Here is a 25,519-nt window from a genome sequence, read left to right on the forward strand (position 1 = left end):
GTTCAGAGGTGTTTGCTGGGAGTGAATGAAATGACTGATCACTTTAAGACGCTGTATATTATGGTGAGTGACTTCATCCAGGGCACTCACCAAGGCTTAATCCCTGTGGGATACCCGGGCTGGTTATGTGAGTTTATGCTCTAACCCTCTGTGCACAATAAGTACTTTTGTTGTTGTTTGTTTTTCAAAAGTACTTGGGCATTTTACTGAGCTTCCCTCCATGTAGCTTCAAGCTACCAGGACACAGGCCCCACCAACACCCTTAATCTTCTCCTCGCTCTTCTGCTGAAGAACTTGGCCTTCACAATGACTGGCTGCCTTGGGAGCTTTCCCTTCCCCAGAACTTTGTAGTAGCCCGATCGCACCACCTCAGTGATAGGGGCAGCACCAGGCTTGCTTTTGGCAGCATTGACCCGTGTCTGCTCACTGACCAGGGTCCACAGTTTATCAAGGTTGACCATTGGGCAGAAGCTCTGGTTCCTCTTCAAGTGGTAATGCCTCACACCAACTTTCCCAGAGTAGCCTGGGTGATATTTGTTGAAGTTGATCCTGTGATGATGCAAGCCACCAGCATTACCGCCCTCACCCCCACCCCCGCCTTGTGCTTCCAGCGTTCGCCGATGTGGCCGTGGTGGCTGTGGCTCACGTGGCCCCTAAGTTTTTGGGTCTTCCTCAGTCTGGATGGCATGTTGGTGGCCGAGCTGCAAGAGTCACAATAAGTACTTTGAAAAAATAAAAATAACTCAATAGAAAGATTGTAAATAATGGAAATCTCAGTTTTGTAGTTTTATTTCCTCAAATGTTGATTTGCTCTATGGTTTGTGTTTATTTATCGAGCAAGAAACTTCTGCTCAAAGAAATCGGCCCAGTTTTGGGAAGTGGAGTTAAACATCTCCCATTTTCCCATTGTCTTTTGTCCCTATTCACGCTCTAAGCCAGGGGTGGGCAAACTTTTTGACTTGAGGGCCACAATGGGTTCTTAAACTGGACCGGAGGGCCGGAACAAAAGCATGGATGGAGTGTTTGTGTAAACTAATATAAATGCAAAGTAAAGGAGCAGAGGGGAGAGCAAGAGAACCGGATAGAACAGCCGGATCCGGCCCGCGGGCCGTAGTTTGCCCAAGGCTGCTCTAAGCAGAGCTCCTGCGTGCCACAGAGACAGAAAGTTTCCGGTCCTCCCCGCCTCCGCCCCTCCCACGTTACTATAGTGTGAGGATGTATCCACTTCGATAGGCAAATCTGTGGTCATTAACTATTTCACAATCTGAACTCCACTAAATGAAGCAAATCAACACCATTTTCATCTCTCCAATGAAAAGTCAGTCTTCTAGTCCTAAGGAGACACAAGAAACGAATATAATTGCTTATTTGAATTATGAAACCTTCCAAGTAGGGATTTTGTCTGTTTTCATCCCCTTCTGGTTCTGGGGATGGCACAGAGGAGGGGCTCAGTGAGGGTGATGTTGTTGAAAAGATTGTTGGATGAATACATGCATTTCCCATAAACAGAAAAAGACAGAGAGTAATAATAACACGGACACTTCAACTCAACACAGAGACGGGTTCATGCTTTGCCATAAATAATATTAGATAGAACAAAAATCCCACTCCTATTTCTATGCATATTTTGATACCCTTACAACGTATATATGAATCAGTCAACTATAACAGCTGTTAGTTGGTAGATTTAAAAATGTAATAAATGATATAAAAATGTTAAGATTCACCTTTAGTTTTAAGAGTCATTTCTCCAAACCTTCCCTGTTTTTCTACAGAAACTGCACCAAAATATTAGACTTCCCAAACCTCAAGGTCAAGGGTCGGTGAGCCTGGGGGTACAAATGTAATCAGGGTCCAGCAGTGGCTGTCCTTGGGCTCAGGCTAAACCGGGTGATGGAATTAGCCGGGAGGGGAGAGAGGATGATGTCAGACGGTAATGTGATAACACTGCTCTGGGTCCTCCTTGCCATGGAGCAGGCTGCGTTTCCCATCAGTTACTGAGATGCATGCTTCTTTTTTTTTTATTAAGCTTCTGTCATTGCTGGTTTGGCTTTGATCTCAGCCTGATTTCTAGTTGCTTTGATCGCCAAGGACATTTGATGGCAAAGGGATTCTTTGGGTCCTCGGACGCTACATGCTCTCAGCCCTTATCCAAACCATGGGGACCAGACGTGCTTCAGAACTTCTCAGATTTTTGACAGGTGACGTTGTACATATTCTGACTGTCCGCACACCGTGCAGGGGGGCATGGGCAGCGCTGCTTCGAGATTTCTGCAGAACGTTGGGCCCTTCATTCTGGGCGTGATACCCTGGGACCACACTGTACGCTGTCAGTGAGGGCCAGGTTTTGCTGGCAGGCCAATCATGAAGAGACTTGCTCAGTTTTCAGATATTTTCCTATTTGGAAATTACAGCCCTAACTGGTTTGGCTCAGTGGATAGAGCGTCGGCCTGCGGACTGAAGGGTCCCGGGTTCGATTCCGGTCAAGGGCATGTACCTTGGTTGCGGGCACATCCCCCACTGGGAGGTGTGCAGAAGGCAGCTGATCGATGTTTCTCTCCCATCGATGTTTCTAACTCTCTATCCTTCTCCCTTCCTCTCTGTAAAAAATCAATAAAATATTAAAAAAAAAGAAAAAGAAAAAAGAAATTACAGATAGATGGCAGATGTGTGTTGTTGTTGTTATTGTTAGATTATAAATTGATATACTTTCTGGCCAGGTGATGGCATCATTCCTGTTTTCTAGCATTGGCTCAAGTCCCTCTATTCCTCCCTCCTCCTTCCCTCCTTCTTCCTTCTCTCTCTCCCTCCCTCCCTCCCTCCCTCCCTTCTTCACTCCTTCTCTCTTTGGTCATTTCATTAAGATTTGGAGAGAAGCAGCTGTGAACGGTCTTTAAGGACTCAGGTCTTAAGTGGAGCAGATCTATGGCCACACCCTGTCTCTGCTGCCTGGCACCTCCCAGGGCTTGTTCCCTGAGACAATCACCTCTACCTCCTCAGCTGTGGCGAGGACACAACAAGGTGGTGGGTGTGAAGACTCTGAACATGGTCCCCAGCACAGAACCAGCGCTCCGTGGGTGGCAGCCGCTGTAATCCCTGCCGCTGTCATGGCACAGTGTCACTCCACACTGGCTGTCCTCTTCTAAGCAATGCATTTATTCACAGTGATTTTTTAAAAATTGTGAAGTGCATTTGGTGTTGCTCACATGGGAGTTATTTGGCAATACCTGTCTGAAAACATCACCCATCATGGTCCTCTTCATCTGCCTCAGCTTTAAAGGTCGCCTGAAGGGAACGTTGCACATAGCCACGCTGGACTACATGAGGAGGTGAGATAGATAGGAGATAGGGAGGTAGGTAGGTAGATATGGATTAATGATAGATATGGATGAATGGATAGATAGATAACTTGTGGGTCAATGGATGGATGGATGGATGGATGGATAGATGAGAGAAGAGATATGAGATACGGATAGAGGGATAGGCAGGTGATAGATATGGATGGATAGATGGATAGATAGATAGATAGATCTGAACCTCAAGTGGTTATGGACAGGAAGTGCTGGACATGCCATAGGATTCTGCATTTACTCTGGACCAGAACACAACCAAGATCCCTTTTCCAGAGGGAGGAGGGAAGGATTCACATGGGCAACGATTTTTTCTTGCTAGGAAATCACGGCCCTGCCGGAGTTCTCATTGCCTCGGTGACTGTCGCAGAGATACACGTATGCATTTTAGAGCCTAGTTGACACACGTGCGAAGCGGTACTGAGCCGGGTTCTGCTCTGACGTTACTGAGACCCCTCAGTCCCCGCTATTTTGAGAGGCTCTGCTCCTCTCCAAGGCAGCCCCGGGGATTTCAAGTTGACCGTGACAGGGCCTGCACCCCTCAGCCTCCCTCCGCTGTTACCGAGCAGACGGGAAGTCCCTGCAGCCTCTGCACCCCCCTAGTTATCTCCATCACTAAATGTGTCTCAGCTTCAGGACCGACGCCTTCCTTTGGCGATGCCATTTGAGTCCTGATTCACCAATGTGAACATTCGGGTTGGTTAGGAGTACCTAATAATTGGAGTCCTGATTCACCAATGTGGACATTGGGTTGGTTAGGAGTACCTAATAAGGCCTGTGATGCGATCGGCATTTCGTTTTCCTGGGTACATAGAGTGCCTCGTGATCTGTTTTCCGTTTGCTGCTTCTGCCTCCCAATTCCCTTCCCTGGCGCCTCTCTGCACACAGAGCGGGGTGGCTCCAGGGGACCGCCGTTTCCTTGCTCACGTTTCAGACTTGAAAGCAGTATTCAAATGCAGCCACCTTTTACAGATTGGCAATTTTGCTATAATTAAGCTTCATGAATATGAAGCTTCTTGTAGAATTCCCACGATGTCCCATGGTGAGGATTTGCAATAACATTCCTCCTCAGCTCACGGTGACCTATTCGAGTGTCACTTTGGCTCAACAGCACCGTGATGTCCGCTCAGAGGAAGTGCAAACCACATATTAGTTCATTGTCAAGCCTTCGCACAGGCAGGCAGAGAGGCGCCTTTGCCTGGAGGGCTTGACAGAAGCCGGAGAAGGTCAGTGTCTTCCCGATCCAGAGAGATCCGAAGTGAAATGCTAATGCGGCACGCCGGGAGGAGGTGGCATTTGTGGAACTGCCTTGCTTATGCTTTCTTCTGCCAGGATTGGCTGTGTCCTGGCAACATCTCGGGATGAGCCAGCTTCCCTGTGACTGAGAAGGGGCTCTTCCTTAGGGACAGCTGTTTGGTGACCAGTGAGTTCCCACACAGTAGCATCTTCTGAATCAGGGATGACTGTCGGCTGGTTTTTATTATTTTATTTACTTCTGAAAGTAGGAAAGCATTCTTAATTCAAAACTCCAAAAGTATTTTTTTTAAGAAATAGAGAGGGCCCGGGCAGTGTGGCTCAGTGGTTGATATGGATGGACGGATGGACAGACAGACAGACAGACAGAGCTGAACCTCAAGTGGTTATAGATAGGAAGTGGCATGAAAAATAGGAACCAGGAGGTCGGGGTTTGATTCTTGGTCAGGGCACACGCCAGGGTTGCAGGCTCAGTCCCCAGTGTGGGGTATGCAGGAGGCAGCCAATCAGTGATTCCCTCTCATCATCGATGTTTCTCTCTCTCTCTCCCCCCACTCTCTAAAATCAATAAAAACACATTTAAAAGAAAGAAAGAAAGAATGGAAGCCTCTGGAGAGCTGTCCATGCTCCCCAGCTGTGGGGGTTGATGTTAAGAACTGAGGATGTTGCCTGGCCAGTGAGGCTCAGTGGTTGAGCATCAACTCATGAACCAGGAGGTCACAGTTCAATTCCCAGTCAGGGCACATGCCCGGGTTGTGGGCTCAGTCCTCAGTGTGGGGTGCGCAGGAGGCAGTCCATCAATGTTTTTCTCTCATCGTTGATGTTTCTATCTCTCCCTCTCTCTTGCTCTCTGAAATCAATGATCGATAAAAATATATTTAAAAAAATATATAGAGAGAAAACTCTACTTCTACCCTCCCTCCCGAATCCCATTCCAGGTTTGCAGACCCCACCCTCAAACAGGTGCCTATTGTTATTTCTTTGTTGTCTATCCTCCCAGAAAGTCTCTGTGTATAAAGTAATAAAAATGCACCACTTTGTTCTAAGAGTCCACAAAGCATCGGTTCTCCCACTGAGCACGTCCTGGCAGCTGCCACATTCTAGAAGATTCCTGCCCCTCCAGGTGGTTTTCAGGGAACCATGGCCATGTTGCTTTAGGACCAGCTCTCAGAGCCTGCGGCCCCTCCTCCTTCCTTGCAGCTCCCTGGCCTTCCTGTCCTCTGATGGAATAAAACCCTGGACTTGGTCCATTTCCTTTTTCCTGGCAACTTGAAAGGCACTTAGACTAGCCCCCTGATGTCGCTTGTCACTCCTTTCGTTTTAAAAAGACTTAGACTCTGGTTTATTTGCTCATATTGTCTGTGAAAATGGCCTGCATAATTAGGCCAGCAGAGAATCCATCGTCAGGGCGAGTTATTGATGTATTTCTCATGTCAGCCACAAGTCATCTCTGGGGATGGAAGGTCCAGCGCAGGGGCCTGCCCGAGCATGCGCACCGCTCCTAACTCTGCAAGCGTCAGTCTGCAGGACCATGCGAAAGGGGGGGTCACACACTCCCTCAAGGTCCAGAAAGACATCCCCCCATGTGGTGGGCGTAGAGAGCAAATCAACTCACTCATGCAAAACAACAACAGCACTGTATTATAATATGAGTCATTAGATACCTTTAAAAATCTTCATTAAGCACATTTTAATTTTTTGGTTGCTTTTTTTTCGGTAAACATAAAAATTGGGTACCATACTTGCATTAAGGGGTTGATGGAGAACAGTGCTTTGCATACAGTTGGCACTGAGTATTCTCGTCTCCCCCGTCTTCAACTTTGCTCGGCATCCCATAAGATGGACTGAGATGCCGGCCACCCTGGGACCCTCACTTGCACTGCGCGGACAGCCTTCTGCTGGCTTCTATTTCCTGCGCTCCTCGCTGTGGGCCTGCATTGCCTCCCTCGGCGAGGCCATTTTTGTCCACATGTCACACCCAATTAAACTCCAGCCTTCACATGGCCAGCATCAAAGACAGCCGGGAAGAACAATTACATGATTGCGGTTCATTGGCTTGAGGTAGCAGCCACCACAAACGTGATGCAGAAATGGGCAGCGGTTGCTCAGGAAGGATGCATCTGGTGCTTTAAAGGGAGAAGAACAGAGCGTACTGCTGCCCACGAACACTTTCTGCATCGGAGCGTCCAGCAGTGCGTTTGGGCCTTTCCCTGTCACCCGGAGGCCGGGCAAAGGGACAGCACACCTCCGGTTTGACCGCTGCTAATGGCCCAGGTGACAATAGCTTTTGCACAAGCCCAACGTGGGCTTGGCTCCTGGGTTTGCAAAACCAAATGAGAAATTTTCACCTTGGGGCCCTGAAGGGACTCTGAGAAACCTGAGGTCGGTCATTACCATTTGTGTGTACGAATAAAATAGAAACTTCAGGAAAGAGAGCACGCAGCCGTGAAAGAGGGATGGGAAGGATGACAGGAGCCCTAGCGGGTTTGGCTCAGTGGATAGAGCGTCGGCCTGCGGACTAAAGGGTCCCAGGTTCGATTCCCGCCAGTGAGGGTCGGGTGCAGAATTGGGGTTGGGACCAAGATACTGGTCCTGTAAGTTCAGGCCATGTGGAAAGTGCCGGCATCCAGGGCACATCTGGTCGGAGCACTTGCTGTGCGACCAGGTGCAGGGCCCTGATTCTGTCCACCCAGAGGAAGTTCTGAAAGTGGATGATGTGCAATCACAGCTCAGCTGGGGGCGCTGTTCAGCTCAGGACATTCATACCAAAGGCGCCATCTCACCAGCAGCTCCTAAAGCCGGAAGTACAGGAATGGATTGGTGAGCAGTTTTAGTATGTGTGTGTGTATGTGTGTGGGCGCATGTGTGCGTGTGCGTGTGAGTGTGTGTATGTGTGTGTGTGTGGACAGGCATGTATATAGCCAGAGAAAAGGTTTATTTTTAAACTAATGATTGATATAATCATACAGGTTGTTGAATATTTTAATATCTCTCCAGAAATATAGGCAGCACAGTAGTTACTGAATCTTTTATTCCACTTTTTCAAAACCCTATTTTTATGATTGCAAGAATATGGCCTACACCAGTTGTGCCATCTTTGTTTTTCTATTTCTTTTTCTTGTCAATCCGTGCGTGTTCTCTTGCATGTATCAATTGAACTCATTTTATTGTCTAACTCACGTCAATGCCTTCCCTTCCCCTTCCCTCACCCCTGTGTTACACTGCTGCCCGCTCACATCATTATTTGGTGCTTTCAACGTGCAAGACCCACGGGTGGATGATTCCAGAGCATCTGGATGTTTAGAAACAGCTGGGTGATGTTCAGTGTTTGATTTTCCATGCAGATGTGTGGTATCTTATAAACCAGCCACATTTTTATTAGTGTTGAAAGTCCTAGGGTTTCTGAGTCATGAAATGAAAAATAGCTGTCACTTACCATAATCTGATGAGATCTGGTGGTAAGTAGTTGCAGAAGGAATATTTTGAATTGACATGATGTCTCAAGCGACCTCCAGTTTATATTCTAACTACACCAAAGGTCTGGGTTATAACCACGCCAGCACTGTGACATCTTCCTACTCCTAGCATGTCACCGTTTTAGACAGGGGAGCCAGACCTTGGACTGTAGTTTGTATAACGGGATTTCTTGAAAGTCAGTCAAATTTATCCTAGCTAACGAAAGAGTAATATGCAAATTGACCGTACATCCGCTACACCAACAGGCCACGCCCACCAGCCAATCAGGAGCAAGTATGCAAATTAACCCAACCAAGATGGCTGCAGCCACAGAGAGAGCAGGAGGCTTGGGTTTCCCCAGCAATGGAGGAAGCCAAACTTTCCACCTGCCCTGGCCTGCCTTGGCCTCCGCTTAAGGCTACAAAGTTTCAATTATAGAAGATAAATAAATCCCAGATCCCAGGGCCTCCTCTTGGGTCGCCAGGGGGCATGGCCAGTCTGCAAACCACCACAGGCCCTTTGCCCAGGCTGTCCCACACCCCAAGGGAACCCCCACCCTGATCCGGGACACCCTTCAGGGCAAACCAGCCGGCCCCCACCCATGCACCAGGCCTTTATCCTATCTAATCCTATCTAATAAAATAATAATATGCAAATTGACCATCACTCCAACACACAAGGTGGCTGCCCCCATGTGGACACAAGATGGCCAGCAGGCTAGGGCAGTTAGGAGGGACCAGGTCTGCAAGAGAAGGCAGTTGTGGACAATCAGGCCAGCAGGGGAGGGCAGTTGGGAGGAACCAGGCCTGCAAGGGAGGGAAGTTGGGGGCGACCGGGCCTGCAGGGAAAGGCAGTTGGGGCGGGACCCAGGCCTGCAGGGGAGAGCAGTTGGGGGGGGACCACACCTGCAGGGGAGGACCACGCCTGCAGGGGAGGGCAGTTAGGGGTGACCAGGCCTATAGGGGAGGGCAGTTAGGGGTGACCAGGCCTGCAGGGGAGGTTAGTTAGGGGCAAACAGGCTGGCAGGGGAGCAGTTAGGCATCAATCAGGCTGGCAGGGGAGTGGTTAGGGGGTGATCAGGCTGGCAGGCAGAAGTGGTTAGGGGCAGTCAGGATGGCAGGCAGACTAGCAGTTGGGAGCCAGCAGTCCTAGATTGTGAGAGGGATGTCCGACTGCCCGTTTAGGCCCGATACTACCAGGATCAGGCCTAAACGGGCAGTTGGACATCCCTCGAGGGGTCCCAGATTGGAGAGGGTGCAAATTTCGTGCACTGGGGCTCTAGTCTATAATAATAAAAGCATAATATGCTAATTAAACCAGACATCCTTCCAGATGAAGCCGGGGCTGCAAGGGTAGCCCAGGTCATGGGTGCCAGAGGGAAGCTGGTGCCAGCAGCTGGGGGACGGAAGGCCTACTCTTGCACGAATTTTGTGCATTGGGCCTCTAGTTTAATAATAAGAAGAACTTAGGTAAAATTTGCTATTAATCTAGGACTAATGTTTAATCAGATTTTTTTTTTGCAATGTGAGATTTGGAATGTTTAATGAGCTGTTTACAGTTGTTATTTTCTCAAATGTGTGTGATAGGGAAGCATGCCAACAGATTCAGAAGCACTTGCAGAAATAAGGATCCAAATATAACTATTAGAGACACAGCACGTGTCCACACGGGCCAAGGCCCACATTGTTGCTGTTGTCATGCAGGAGCGAGTCTCAGGGACCCGAGCAGCTCCTATGGGGCCGACCCGATGAGTGGTGAGTGCAGCATGGAAGCCACTGTCACCGGGGAAGTTCACCCAGCCCAGCGCTTAGTCACGGCTTGAACGTTCCCTCCTTTAAAGAGCCAACTTTGCGTCTTGATGATGTTACAGATTCTCAGCATGAATGTGCAGGGTTGTAGCTAAGCACAAAGAGACGCTTTGGAAGAAAACCTGGGGCTGGACCGGAGCCCAGCTCCTATCACACGTGGGTGCAGGTGCGCAGGGGCACGGAGCTCCTCAGAAACTGACTGGAGGTACCTCGGGGAACCCCGCCACGCACCCCTCTCCGCTTACTGCTTACTCCTCCTGTGACCCTTTAGGCCTGACAGACTTTCTTTCTTTCTTTTTTTTTTTTTTATAGCAAAGGTGGACATTTTATTGAAGAACAAGTACAGACTCCCACGTGGGGAGGGTAAAGAGTCCCCCAGACTTCCCTTTTAGGTACTTTAGGTTGGAGGTCAAGATTACTTCTCTAAATATTTCATCCAAGGAAGAAGAATTAAGATGAACTCAGAGAAGAAGAAGAAAAAAAAAGAAACAGTTTGTAGGAAGTTCAGTGGACAAGAAAATGGACTCTAGACCAAGTCAGTGACCCACCCTTTCTCTTTGGGAACAAGAAATAGGACGTCAGGGTATCAGGGAACGCCCACTTCTCCATGATCTTGAACCTCACCCATGGTTCTTGTGTTTTAATGGCGTTGTTTTCAGCCGCTTCCCTTGTTGGCTGGAACAGGGCTGTGGCTTTAGCTGGAAGGCTGTCTCTCAGTCACCGCAGTTACAATTTCATGGCCCGAAGGATCGGGGTTATAGTCAACGTGTAGTTTTTGTCATGTGATATCCACTCTCTGCTCAGCTCATTAAGAAAGCCCTCCCATGGCTGACAGAGGCAAGAGGCAAACCACTGCGGAGCCCACGGACACAGTGCTGTGCAGGGCGTTCCCTCACGTGCCAGCCTGCACCAACGGGGTGCTCTCTGACAGCACCGCCCTCCTTCCTCAGCACAGGCTGGTGCTGGGTGCTGGGTGCTGGGTGCTGGGCTCTCCTTCCTCAGCACAGGCTGGTGCTGGGTGCTGGGTGCTGGGCTCTCCTTCCTCAGCACAGGCTGGTGCTGGGTGCTGGGTGCTGGGCCCTCCTTCCTCAGCACAGGCTGGTGCTGGGTGCTGGGTGCTGGGCCCTCCTTCCTCAGCACAGGCTGGTGCTGGGTGCTGGGTGCTGGATGCTGGGTGCTGGGTGCTGGGTGCTGGGCCCTCCTTCCTCAGCACAGGCTGGTGCTGGGTGCTGGGTGCTGGGCTCTCCTTTCCCAGCACAGGCTGGGTGCTGGGTGCTGGGCCCTCCTTCCTCAGCACAGGCTGGTGCTGGGTGCTGGGTGCTGGGCTCTCCTTCCTCAGCACAGGCTGGTGCTGAGTGCTGGGCCCTCCTTCCTCAGCACAGGCTGGGTGCTGGGTGCTGGGTGCTGGGCTCTCCTTTCCCAGCACAGGGCTGGGGTTAGGAGACACCTGGGATTAGGTGATCACACTGTATTTCTTTCTGAAAGTAGAAATGTTTTCCTAAATTGTGTCCACATACTGTTTTTTAAAATTGTTAATTATTAACAGGCAATCTCCTACTTGCTTCTCTCCTGGTGTGGTGTATTTGCGTGGTATGTGTGGTGTGTGTGTTGTGGGTATATGTATATTGTGTGATGTGTGTGGTGTGTGGTGTGTGGTGTGTGGTGTGTCTTATGGGTGTGTGTGGTGTGCGTGTGTATGTGTGTGTCTGAGCATGTGTTGTGTGCATGTGAATGTGGGCTATGGTGGTGTGTGTGTGTGTGGTATGGTATATGGTATGTGTGGTGTGGTGTGTAGTGTGTGTGTATATGTGCGTGGTGGTGGTGTGTGGATGTGGATGTGGTGTATATGTTAGGGTGTGTGTATATGGTGTGGTGTGTGTGTGATGTGTATGGTATGTGTGGTGTGTGTAGTATATGTGCATATGTGTGTGGTAGTGGTGTGTTTATGTGTATGTGGTGTGTATATTAGGGGGTGTGTATATGGTGCGGTGTGTGGTGTGTGGTGTGTGTGGTATGTGTGGTGTGGTGTGTGTATGTGTATGTGGTGTATATATTAGGGTGTGTGTAAATGCTGTGGTGTGTGTGTGATGTGGTGTATGGTATGTGTGGTGTGGTATGTAGTATATGTGCATATGTGTGTGGTGGTGGTGTGTTTATGTGTATGTGGTGTGTATATTAGGGTATGTATATATGGTGCGGTGTGTGGTGTGTGCTGTGGTGTGTGTATGTGTGTGTATGTGGTGTGTGTATTGTGGGTGTGTGTATATGGTGGTGTGTGTGTGTGGTGTGGTGTGGTGTGTAGTGTGTGTATGTGTGTGGTGTGGTGTGTAGATGTGGATGTGGTGTGTGTATTATGGGTATGTGTACATGGTATGTGTGTGGTGTAGTGTGTATATGTGTATGTGGTGTGTGTATTGTGGGTGTGTGTATATGGTGTGTGTGTGTGTGGTGTGGTGTGTGTGTATGTATGTGGTGTGTATATTAGGGTGTGTGTATATGGTTCAGTGTGGTATGTGTGATGTGTGGTGTGTGTGTGGTGTGGTGTGTGTGGTGTGGTGTGTGTGGTGTGGTGTGTGTGTATGTGGTGTGTGTATTGGGGTGTATGTATATGGTGTGGTGTGTGTGTGGCGTGGTGTGTATGTGTGTGGTGTGTGTATGGGTATGTGGTGTGTGTATTGTGGGTGTGTGTATATGGTGTGGTGTGTGTGTGGTGTGTGTAGTGTGTGTGGATGTGGTGTGTGTATTGTGGGTATGTGTATATGGTGTGGTGTGTGTGTGGTGTGGTGTGTAGTGTGTGTGGATGTGTGTATGTATTGTTGGTGTGTGTATATGGTGTGGTGTGTGTGTGGTGTGGTGTGTAGTGTGTGTGGATGTGTGTGTGTATTGTTGGTGTGTGTATATGGTGTGGTGTGTGTGTGGTGTGGTGTGTAGTGTGTGTGGATGTGTGTGTGTATTGTTGGTGTGTGTATATGGTGTGGTGTGTGTGGTGTGGTGTGTAGTGTGTGTGTATGTGTATGGATGGATGTATGGCCGGGGTGAGGGACAGGGAAGAGGGGGAACCGTTTGGTTCTGTGTGTTCTGCCTCTGTGTCCCCGCAAGCCCTTTGGGTATGGACACTAGGGGCTCACTGCGCCCTGGCCCACTGCCTCTGTGTCCCCGCAAGCCCGGTGGGTATGGACACCAGCGGCTGAGGGCAGGCTGCGCCCTGGCCCACTGCCTCTGTGTCCCCGCAAGCCCGGTGGGTATGGACACCAGCGGCTGAGGGCAGGCTGCGCCCTGGTTCACTGCCTCTGTGTCCCCGCAAGCCCGGTGGGTATGGACACTAGTGGCTCACTGCGCTCTGGCCCACTGCCTCTGTGTCCCCGCAAGCCCGGTGGGTATGGACACCAGCGGCTGAGGGCAGGCTGCGTCCTGGCCCACAGGAGTGGCTGGCACCCTGTCCCTCCACCTCCGTTCTTGCTCCCGGGCTCCTCCTGCCTCAGCACCTGGCCCAGCAGCTTAGCCACGCGGTCCTCACTGGCTTTCCAGAGCCGAGCTGGCCTTCTAAACGCGCTTTGTTGTGTATTTCCTCTCTTACGTTTCCAGCTAAGCTCTTAGGAGGCAGTTTGCGCACCCGGCCTGTAGGGGTGGCCGCCTCACCTTTCCCTGGCCACAGGAAGGTGTGCATGGCTGGGGCAGGGCTCAGACCGGGCAGACCGAGTCCAGGGCAGGCGTCTGATCCCGCTGTCTTCCGGGCCCCGTGTGCTTCCTGCTGCCGGGAGGTCTGAGCCCGTCGTGGGGGACAGGTGCAGTGGCTGCAGCGGCCCCCAAGAGGAGGCATCCCAGCCTCCAGCTCTCCCTGCCCCCACTTTTTTCCGATGGCGGCCTTGAGGTGGGATCCTCAGCCCCACGCTCGCCGCTGCTTGGCATTCCGTGTGCAGCACCGTCCAAGGCTCATTAAGGGAACTAATCAATTCCACGCATCGCCCGGGCACAGCGGATCAGCACACGTGGCCATTAGCAGCGGCATTGACACACGTGTTGCCGGGAATCAATACGGAGCCCGTGTGAGACAAGGCCACGCCTTTTTTTCCCCATTAAGAAAAACTGATGCAAGGAACAACTTCGGCGATGTTTTCGAGTATGCCTTTCAGGAAAGGGAAAAACTTGTATTTTGTATTTTTTTCTTGTAAAAATCATGCTTTTGTGTGGGCCAACTGTGGACTGTGATGGCTTTTATTTCTCTCGGGACTATGTCATGGGACTTAGGGTTTGGAATGGCACCCTAGGTAGTCATGGTACACACGAAAAATGACTTTTAAGCAGCACAAAGAACTGTGCAAATGGAGAACATGTTATTTTACACGCGGGGACTTACTCTAAGATAGATTCCATCTTTCATATCAGCGAGAGCCTGTGTTCAGTGAATGGTAATTCTGTGTGCTCTCTTGTCATTCATATTTCTTTTAAAAATATGCACGTTCCTAGCCCACATACAGTGGAAGTTAATAATACTAGCTAGGAACACGGTTGCTTAACATGAATGCAAATCTATTTCCTCCACTGGTGTTACCAACACGGCGGATGTCTTGTCAGTAACTAAAATGTAAATATCACGTCATCTTAAAATTGATGCCCGTTGCACTGCAGGGCTTCGCGGGGAAATCTTTGCTGTTTACTGGACAATGCAGATTAACTTCTGCTACCACGGTGGAAGGAACTAGACTTCTCTTCCTAAAACCGATGAAAACGAGGGCCACGTGGCTTTCCTTGACCGCTGGAGACAAAGGGTGCGGGAGGTCTGCAGAGGCTGCGGGACGCGGTGCAGGGACCACGGGGCCAGGGCCGGGGCGATGCGGTAATCAGCGACCCTGGACACTCCTGTGGAAGAGCACTCAGGGAATGCAGGGGCCTCCAAGGGCCTTCCAGCTCAGGGCTGTTGTCTCCATCGGATCTAAAAGGCGAGTGTCTCCAGGGAGCGGGAGAAAGGCCTCCTTCTATTTTTAAAAAATACTCGTCACTCATGTTTTTCATACTTTGCTAGCCTGTAATTACTCCTAATCAAAGTACAACAAATAGTAAACAGTAAAAATGAAATAAATGTCGTGACAGTTTGCCAGTAACGAGGAGAAAGCGTTCCATCTGTCTAGCCGCGAGTGAAATGGGTGTAATTACTGCTCATTTTTCTCCTAATTGCCGAGTTATTCGTTTAAAGCTTACACCCAACTGGTGAGCAGTGAGCACTACCCAGTCCCTAATTACAGCCCCACATTGCCACGCCGACAAAACCATCCGAATCCACCCTGCTCGCAGGGGATGGTGACTGTCTGTTTATTTTGAATTTTATAAACTCTGGGTCACCTTGGCACCCAAATATTAAACCCCAGGGCTTGTGATTCTGTTTTGAAAGACAAGTTATTTTTAGGCTAATAGTCTTGAATTCATTTCCAGGGACGAACTCGTGGGGTAATTTTGACTAGAAATGATCCAAGCAGATAATCACCTTGGTGTCATACTTGTCAGCGTTACTTAGTTTATTGTATCCAGCCCTCTGTTAGTGGCCACGTTAGCATCATGTTATCAAGGCAGTTCCATTGGAAAGTTCAGGAATACACGTGGGTGGTCAATGACAGCACAGATTACATAGCAGCACAAATATAAGACAGAAGAATCTTCATTGCTCATTTCTGTTTAGCACAGACTGGCACATTAAGGCAAACATAGATGCCATTTACTTATTCTTATGATGCATCACCTTATCTCCGAGATTCATTTAAGAAAGACTAAATTTGATTATGTCCTCAGAAAAATGAAGGCTGTGGGTTGGGTACCTTGGCCTATGACTAGTCCAACAAGAATAGATATTTCTGGGTCAATTCCATTGGAATCCTTCTCTTTATTCTACACTAGAGGCCCGGTGCACAACATTTGTGCATGGGTAGGGTACCTAGGCCTGGCTGGTGATCAGGGCCGATCTGTGGGGTGACTGGTGGGGCGATCTGGGGGGTACCTGCCTTGGAGGCGACCACTGCTATCGCTGGCCAGCCCCACCCCTCGATCTTGCCGACACCACTGCTGCCGCCACCGGTCATCTCCCTCTACGGGGCAACTGGCAGGGTGATGGGGGGGGGGGCGGGAAGAGGGGCCCACTGGCACCTGCCTTGGCTGGCCTGGGGCCTGTGGGCTGGGGGCAGCTCCTGCATTGAGCATCTGCCCCCTGGTGGTCAGTGTGCATCATAGCGACCGGTCGTTCCACTAGTCATTCCTCCATTTGTTCTATTTGCATATTAGGCTTTTATTATATAGGATGGGGAACTAGAACTGCCTTCTGATGAAGGTCGTGTTCAAGTGACGAAGGTCGTGTTCAAGTGACGAAGGTGGGTTTACTTCTCCTCTGGCCCCTGGGGTCTGAGGCATTCCTAAGGAAACTCAGTGTGCGCGTGCCTCTGATCCAGGGACCCTGACGGCAGGAGCGCTGATTTGAAAGGCACATTCCTAAGACGTGGAGTATTTGTTGCATGAGAGGCTGTGAAAAGAAGCCATGGGAACGCTACCCTAACATACTCAGTCTGCAGTGGCTTTTGTCCCTGGCAGGAAGAGGTGACAGTGGGAATACAGCATCCCCCTCTTTCCCTCCCTCTCAGCCTGGGTAAGGGCCAGGTGTGTTGGTCTAAGTCCGCGGTCAGCAAACTGTGGCTCACGAGCCACATGCGGCTCTTTGGCCCCTTGAGTGTGGCTCTTCCACAAAATAGCACGGTATGTTGTGGAAGAGCCACACTCAAGGGGCCCAAGACACAGCTGGGGCCAAAGAGCCGCAGCTCCAGGTCCTGGTGGGTAGGCCTGTGGGCCCATGAGACCCTCCTTCTGGCAGGAAAGAGGCACTCCTGGAGCCAGCCCGGACCATCGCCGCTGACTGCAGGAGCTCCGGCGAGTCTATTTTGAAGAAGTGGCGTTAGAAGAAGTTTAAGTTTAAAATATTTGGCTCTCAAAAGAAATTTCAGTCGTTGTACTGTTGATATTTGGCTCTGTTGACTAATGAGTGCCGACCACTGGTCTAGGTGAGAGGTGCTCACTCCCCTGAAGAAAGAATGACTGTGGTAAAATTTGGTGTAGGATATTCACTGGTGTAAACGTCACACTTTCAAAAAGAGGGGAGATGAGGGAAGGCCCCAGTGGCTATGAAATAACCTCAAATCAGAGTCAAAGTCATTTCCATTCCTAGCTGGAGAAGAAGCAAATCTCTCTCTCTCTCTCCCTCTTTCTCTCTCTCTCTTTCCCTCTCCCCCTCTCTTCCTCTCTCCCTCTCTCCCTGCAGTAGAGAGAGAATATTGAACCTCTGGGTTGAGATAAGCTGGTGAAAACCACGGAACTGTATTTTAAAATTCTTCTTCCTAAGCCCCCGGCAACTGCAGTCTCGGAGATGCTTTTGAGCTCCGCATGACTGTCTGCCGCGCCTCGCGGTGCATTACGCACAATCCTTTGGTTATGCTCGCCAGCTGGGGAGCAGAGATAGGAAACGTTGGAGGTTTGCAGTTTTAAAAATGGTGGCGATACTTCCCTCAGAAGCAGAGAAATGAAACGAGCATTTGCATAATCTATCTGGAGTTACCCAGGCTTCTTTCAATCTCCTTATCATGTTTGAAAAAATCTATTAAGAGAATATTAGAACCAAATGCATTTTCCTCTTCAGAGATTTCATTTCGCCTCTGACTTTGGGTCCTACGGGGCTTTTCACTTATTTTACTTTTCTATGCAGGGCGTTTATTTTATTTACTTACTTTACTTTATTCCTACCATTGTCTGTCTGAGTCAATAGCATGTTTAGGTTAGTTCTTTTGACTTGGAAACTCAGTTCTGAATTATTATTGAACAAGGTCTTAAATAAATTGAAGTGTGGACATTGTGATACCTTATCTCCTGGAATTGAAATAGAGAAATTGAAATTCACAGTGTCAATGGCATTTTAAATTCATGTTAATTTTTCCCATTTACTTATAAAATAGATTGTGGTAAAGTTAGTTCTGGTTTGCTTGTAAGGACTACTCTTGGGTTTTGGCCACCTTCTCAAGACACACACTCAAACACATACACACAGACACTCACATACACACTCGGGCACAGACACACTAAAATATTCAGACACATGCACGCGCGCGCACACACACACACACACAAGTTCACACACACACACACACACAAGCTCACACACACACACAAGCTCACACACACACAAGCTCACACACACACACACAAGCTCACACACACACAAGCTCACACACACACACAAGCTCACACACACACACAAGCTCACACACACACAAGCTCACACACACACAAGCTCACACACACACACAAGCTCACACACACACACACACACAAGCTCACACACACACACAAGCTCACACACACACACATAAGCTCACACACACAAGCTCACACACACACAAGCTCACACACACACACAAGCTCACACACACACACAAGCTCACACACACACAAGCTCACACACACACACAAACTCACACACACATAAGCTCACACACAACTTCTGAAGTAACAAGCCTTCCTTCCAGATTCTGTGCTAGGACCTGCTGGCTGGTAGGGCCCCCTCACTCTCTCTCTCTTCCTCAATGAAATTATCTTCATTAACTCTACTTCCTAAATCTTCCCTTTAACTCCTTAGCTATTTGCCAGCCTGGACCCTTCCACTGAAACCACTTTCTGGAAGGTCACCAGCACTGTTTAATTCTGAGTCCTATCGTCTTCACTCACACTTCGGACCTCGTGCCCGATTGGTCGGTGTTGCTGTCTGTTCCATCTCCCTCCAGAGTGCTGCTCTCCCCTGCACCCCTCCCTCTCTCCAAGGCCTCTTTACCTCCTTTCTCTCCTGTTGATGCCTCTTCTTTCTTCTGCCTTGGCTGCCCCTCTCTCCATACAAGCTGTTTCCAAATGCCTCCACTCTTCTGTTGCCCAAGCAGGTGCTAAGCCGCTGTAAGTTCCAGGTGCTGTTCAGGACTGGGCCACATAGAGACCAGAACAGACGGGAGTTCCTGTGTTTGCACAGCTTGCATGCCAGTGAGGGAAGAAGATAGACAGCTATTCAAGTATCATTGTAAAATCTGGGTGTTTGCGATGCAGTTGTAATTAGCTAGTTATTAATAACTAGAGGCCCGATGCACAAAATTCGTGCAAGAGTAGGCCCTCGCAGCCCCAGCTTCGTCAGGAAGGTCATCTGGACGGGTCGTTGCGCTGTTCAGCCGTTTGGTCAATTTGCATATTATGCTTTTATTATTATAGATAGGAAAGGAGCAAAAGGGAGGCCGACGTTATAAGCATGGGCATTTGGACAGCTTCACTAGGGAGCTACAATTTCTCTCCCCAGGGCACAACAGGCCCATTCCCTACAGATCACTGGGGGAAGGGACTGGACAAAGGGGAGATAAACACATGGACAGTGAAGTTGGGGTGACATAGGGAAGGTGCCTTTTAGCCACCGCGAGCCCATGAAAACGTGGAGCTAGGTAATCTCCCAAACAAAGAAGTTCACTCTCATGACTCCTGTTGCTCCTAGCTCCTGGCTCTCTCGCAGTCACCCATGTTTCCTCCCTAACCATATGGACCTGCAGCGTGGCAACACCAACTAAGCTAGCCTGATGCTGGACTCTAATATGCAAATATGGAAAGAAAATTCTGGACCCTGGCGCTGATTCCAGCTCTGTTGAAGTATTATTCTACACAGAGATGCAAAGCATTTCCTATGAGCATAAATCTTAATTACCATCCTGGCTGTAAATCATAAATAACCCTGGCCCAGGTACCATCACACGTAAGAAGGAAGAAAGCCAGGCAGAACATAATAAAGAGGTATTAATTGATAACTAACCAGGTGTTCTATCCCCCTTCAGTATCCATTTTATGACAACAATTTTGTTTAATTGCTTCTTCTGGCATTGGAAATTCCGTAAGAGGTGCATATGTTAACTCTTCCTAGACCAGATTGGAAAGAAAACACTGATTTAGAAACCCGAAGCAATTCATCGCAACGAGAATGTTCTACCCATGAGAGAGCATGGGTAGAGCATGAGAATGGCACTGGGTAGGAATCCGTTAGCTCAGAGAACTAACACTTAAATTTAAGGAGGGAGAGATGAAGAGGTGGGCTGGGACCCCTGTAACCAGACAGGCTGCATCATTTAAGAACATTGAAAATGTAACTTTTTAGCATGTGAAGTTATTATTTAAGTTTGCCAACAAATAAAATAAATTAGTTATTTCCTAAATTACGTTCCGTTCCAGGGGTCCTCAAACTTTTTAAATAGGGGGCCAGTTCACTGTCCCTCAGACCGTTGGAGGGCCGGACTATAGTTTTTAAAAAAAACTATGAACAAATTCCTATGCGCACTGCGGGCCCCGGACGCATCGGCTGCTAAGCAGGACAGGCAGCGGCACCCGGCAGGCCGGATACATGTCCTCGGCGGGCCGCATGTGGCCCGTGGGCCGCAGTTTGAGGACCCCTGCCTCTGGGAGAATCTGGACTTTGTGCATTTAAATACTGACTTTGCTGGTCAATAGATTTGAAAATTCATAGCAGAGATCTCCTTTGAGAGTGCAAAGCGTGCCAGCAGGGGAAAATGCTCAGAGCTTTCATAGTAAAAATACCCGTTTCACCGTATCTAACCCGCATTTTCAAAACCAACTTGGACAAAACCCACACGTTTGTTTTCATCCATATCTCTTATTTTCCTTAGAACACCAGTTTAGGAAATGCTAACAGACACACGGATGTGATGAGATGGTTTTTGTTACTCTCCGGGGAAGATCTAGCCATTTCCCCCTAATTTTATTGAATGCATTTCATCACAGAGTATTTTGTTGTTCTTCCCACCTTGACATAGATTTTTGAAATACCAGTCTCTGCACTTAACTCCATTAAAATATACTCCTATGGCATTCCAAGGTTATAGCAATGGAATATGTGACATCACCAGGCTTTCAGGACAATGTTTTTCTTGCTGCTGACATGGAAATTTTTCAGTCCTGGCATTCGTGGTGCCTTTGAGTTTATACTTCTCTCTTTTGGAACCTTGAATTAATGGATCCTGAGTGAGGGCCACAGTGAGCGCCAGCCTGAGCCCGCCAGCCTCTCCCCAGCTGAAGGCTCCCCTCTCCTCACTATCCCTCCACTGTCAGCCTCCCTGAGGTCACCCCAGCCCTCCGCCTTCACCTGTACTCCCTCCTCCATCTGGCAGGGAGCACCGGAACAGGACCTGTCAGGGTAGGAATACTCCAGCCAATCGCCTGTTTTTATTTTGCCCCTGGAACATGGAACATTGCTTTCTACTAAATAAAGATTGAAGCTGAAATCCTTGCAAAGGGGACATTTTTTTTTAGACCAACTCAGCACTTCACAGGCCTGTGTGGCACAGGGAAGCCAGCTGTAAGTGAACACGTTTGTTGAATAAGATGTTCCTTGCGGACTTCCTGCGACTGATCGGAACCATTGATCTTGCTGTGACTTCCAGCACAGACATGATTGTGATTGTCTTACTAGTTCTTTGCTGATCAACTGAAATATAATTGTGCTCTTTGGGGGGAAAAGAAGGAATTATGAAGTTAGCTGATTTGAGAAAGCTGCCTAGGAATGTAAGCATGGGGACTGTTGGTGTTATTGGTGGAAGAAAATGATATGGGGGTCGACTCAGTACAGGGCAGGGAAATGTTAATTCCATGGAGGCTTAAAAGGTGCATTTGATGGGAGCTGCGTTGGGACCCACAGATTCCGTCTGCTCGGCAGCTATGGCATATGGCACACTCCTGGGGTCCCTGCTGGTAAAACTAGGGGTTGGCCTAGATTGGAGAACAAATTCAGCCCAGAGCCGGGTTCAGCCAGATAGAATATTCGTGCTTGGTCTCCTTGGTGTTGTCTTATGTGATGCTTAAAAGTTTATCTTGGGTAACTGCCAACATTTACAATTTCTAAAGTTCTGTACAATCTAGATTAAGAGTTCCATTTGAAAAACTATAAAGTTAGCCACAAAGGCCCTTATTTCCCAGTGCTCACCCCCACAAGGGCCCCACACACTGAGACAAAATGCCAGTCACCAGTTATATGCACAATGTGTGGCTACTTCCTTAGGGTAATCTAGAAGTGGTAAATGGTTTGTGGTAGCCACATTTGTGTGAATGGTGAAATATTTGTTTCCAGAAAAATGAGATACAGCCTATTGTAGACATAAAGAATATGTGTTTAACATGTAAGTAAAGAGTATTTTATTTTTTATTTAAAACCCATCCAACTTGGCTCAGGGATGTTTTATGGGCCAGAATGCGGTCTCAGTGAACATTCCGTGCATGTTAGAAAAAAAGGGCATTCGGTGTTGCTGAAGTGGTCCATGGGTGTCAATTAGATTCTGTGGTTTCATGGTGCTGCTCAGGTCTGCTACGTCTTTCCTGAGTTTCTGATTGGACATTCTGTCAGCCACTGACAGAGAGGTGCTGAGGTCTCTATAATAATGGCTTTGTCTGTTTTTCCTTGCAGATTTTATTTCACCATCATTTATTCCTCCTACAATGCCCCTCCGTTTTCATGTAGATCTGAGTTTCTCATGTCATTTTTCTTCTCTCTGAAGAACTTCTGTTAACATTCTTACAAGGTGGGTCTCCAGGTCACCGGGTGATAAATTCCTTCAGACTCTGTCTTAAAACATATTTCTCCTTTACTTTCAAAGATTCACTACATTGAACATAGGATCTTATGTGAGTTGCTTTGTTTTGTTTTCTTTAACGCATTACATGTTTCACTCTACTCTCTTGCTTGTGCGGTTTGTGGAAGCAAGGTCCGATGAAATTCTTATCCTAGTTCCTTTTCAGGTAAGGAGTTTTCCCCCCCACTACCTTCTTACAACATTCTCCTTTCATACATTGTTAGATTGGATCTGCTACTATTATTGAGGAATTCTGCAGGAGAAATGTTGTTCTGCAGTTTTCTTTTCTTGCAATGTCTTTATTTATTTTATTTTTAAAAAATATATTTTATTGATTTTTTACAGAGAGGAAAGGAGAGGTATAGAGAGTTAGAAACATCGATGAGAGAGAAACATCGATTCAGCTGCCTCCTGCACACTCCCTACTAGGGATGTGCCCGCAACCAAGGTACATGCCCTTGACCGGAATCGAACCCGGGACCCTTCAGTCCGCAGCCAACGCTCTATCCACTGAGCCAAACCGGTTAGGGCTCTTGCAATGTCTTTAATCTAGTTTTGGTACAGGCATACCTCAGATATATTTCAGGTTCAGTTCCAGACCATGACAAGAAAGCAAATACCACAATTAAACAAGACATACTTTTTTTGGTTTCCCAGTCATATAAAAGTTAGGTTGACTCTATACCAGCCGTGGGCAAACTACGGCCCGCGGGCCGGATCTGGCTGTTCTATCCAGTTCTCTTGCTCTCCCCTCCGCTCCTTTACTTTGAATTTATATTAGTTCACACAAACACTCCATCCATGCTTTTGTTCCGGCCCTCCAGTCCAGTTTAAGAACCCATTGTGGCCCTCGAGTCAAAAAGTTTGCCCACCCCTGCTCTACACTGTAGTCTTTTAAGTGTGCATTTGCATTATGTCTAAATAAATGTATACACCTTCATTAAAACATACTTTATTGCTTAAAAATGCTAACCATCAGCTGAGTCTTCAATGAGTTGTAATCTTTTTGGAAAAAAAACACACAAAAAAATACAACATCTGTGAAGCACAATAAAGCAAGGTGTAATAAAGTGAGGCATGCCTGTTTTGGGGTAACACTGGTCTCACAGAATGAGTTAGGGAGTATTTCCCCTGCTTCTGTTTTTAGGAAGAGTCTGCAGAGACTGGCATCATTTCTTCTTTAAATGGTTGGCAGAATTCAGCAATGAAACCATCTGGGCCTACTGCTGTCCTTTTGGGAGGGTCATTAATTATTAAATTAAATCCCTTCACAGATATAGCCTTATTCAGATGATCTATTTCTCATTGCATGAATTTAGTAGTTTGTGTCCTCCAAGAAATCAGCTCATTTCATCTAAGTTACCAAATTGGTGGGCATAGCATTTTTCATAACATCCCTTTATTATCAATTTAATGTCCATGGGACCATTAGTGATGGCCCCTCTTTCATTTCTGATATTAGTAAGCTGTGTCTTCACCATTTTTCTTGATAACCTAATGGGAGCTTTACCTATTTGATTCATCTTTTCAAAGAATTCGATTTTAGTTTTATTGAGTTTTCTCTTGGCCTCCTGCTTTCAATTTAATAAACTTCTCTCTAATCTTTATTTCTTTTCTTCTGCTTGCTTTAGGCTTATATTGCATTTTTTCTCTCTATTTTCCTAAGTTGGAAGCATTATGATAGATTTTAGGTAGTTCTTCTTTTCTAATATAACTTCAATGTTATAAGTTTCTGTTATAAGCAATATTTTCAGTGCATTTCAGACATTTTTTATAAGTTATATTTTCATTTATTTTCAACTGTTTTAAAGTTTCCCTTGAGAATTGTTTTTTTATTTAGAAGTGTGTTTTTGTTCTCTAAATATTTAGAGGTTTTCTAGCAACTTTTCTGTTACTGAATTAAATTTAAGTCCATTGTAGTTAATTGTGCTGTAGTGTGGAACCGTATTTGGTACGGTCATTACCGCCCCTTTCTGAAAGATGGTCTGCAGCACATCCCAGAGGCAGAGTGGAGGAGAGAGAACCTTGGCCCCACCCAGGGTGACGGGCACTCAGCCCAGACAGTAGCCTTCTGAGGAGGGTGTTTCCTCATCGGAGAAATGAGGCTGGGAGTGTCCTCAGCGCTGAGCTGATGCTCAAAAGGCATCTTAGAGAAGGAAGACACCAGGTATAGTCTCTGGTTAGTTCTTCAGTGTTTTACTTTCAACCTCACATACTTGTTTCCAAGTGCTATTGCTGTTCTGACAGGCTGTACCAGTGACTATGCCGCTGGGCTGTCATTCCCCCGTTTATATCTGAGGAACCTGAAGCCGGAGAGTTGAGTTAACTTCCCCAGAGGAGTTCACAGCAGAGTAGCAGAGCGAGGATTTGATCCGGGTCTCAGTGCACGGAGTGGAACCTGTGGAGACCCTGTGAATGGTCAGCGTGCCCAAGCTGGGCAACAAAAGTGCACCCAATAGTAGATCACTAAATAGGGGATATTAGAAACTCACATTTTTCCAAGTAATGTTGTCCACATTACCTTAGTATTCTATATCTATACCCTTTTGTGTAAACGGCAGGCTCAGTGTACGAATCTAGGCCTCTGACTCCAGGCTCAGTCTTGCCTTTAGGTCTGAAAAAGGTTTCATTTCGGGTCTGTGTCTGGTGCACACTGGGCTTCAGGTCAAGCAGGCGGGCTCCCTTCCAATATGGCCGCCAGCCCCCATGAATGCAGTTCTGGGGGAGAGGAGTTACTTTGTAGATATCTGTTTGCATCCTTGCAGAACCTGGTGTTGGAGGGGAAGGGGTGTGCTAATCGATAAAGATGGATTGAAAAATGGAGCTAGTTCATTTCTATAGAATTGTTGGCTGTACTATCCAAACATAAGCCACCAGGGGATGAAAGAATATAATGCCACGTCTATCACTTTTTAATAGTTCATACTGGGCAGTTTTGTGATGCTTACAGGTGATAGACTGCACGCCC

General features: G+C 47.8%; 1 protein-coding gene and 1 pseudogene across 4 annotated transcripts in view; one reads left to right on the forward strand and one right to left on the reverse strand.

The window, feature by feature from the left end:
- DSCAM (DS cell adhesion molecule) overlaps window positions 1-25,519 on the forward strand; it is a 469,811-nt gene that overhangs the window by 120,705 nt on the left and 323,587 nt on the right. The window lies entirely within an intron of this gene.
- Window positions 229-688, reverse strand: LOC308241728 (large ribosomal subunit protein uL15-like; annotated as a pseudogene). Its single transcript has one exon. The product of its transcript is annotated as a large ribosomal subunit protein uL15-like (transcript).

The sequence above is a fragment of the Plecotus auritus genome (genome assembly GCF_963455305.1).
Source record: "Plecotus auritus genome assembly, chromosome: 2".
NCBI classification, from domain to species: domain Eukaryota; kingdom Metazoa; phylum Chordata; class Mammalia; order Chiroptera; family Vespertilionidae; genus Plecotus; species Plecotus auritus.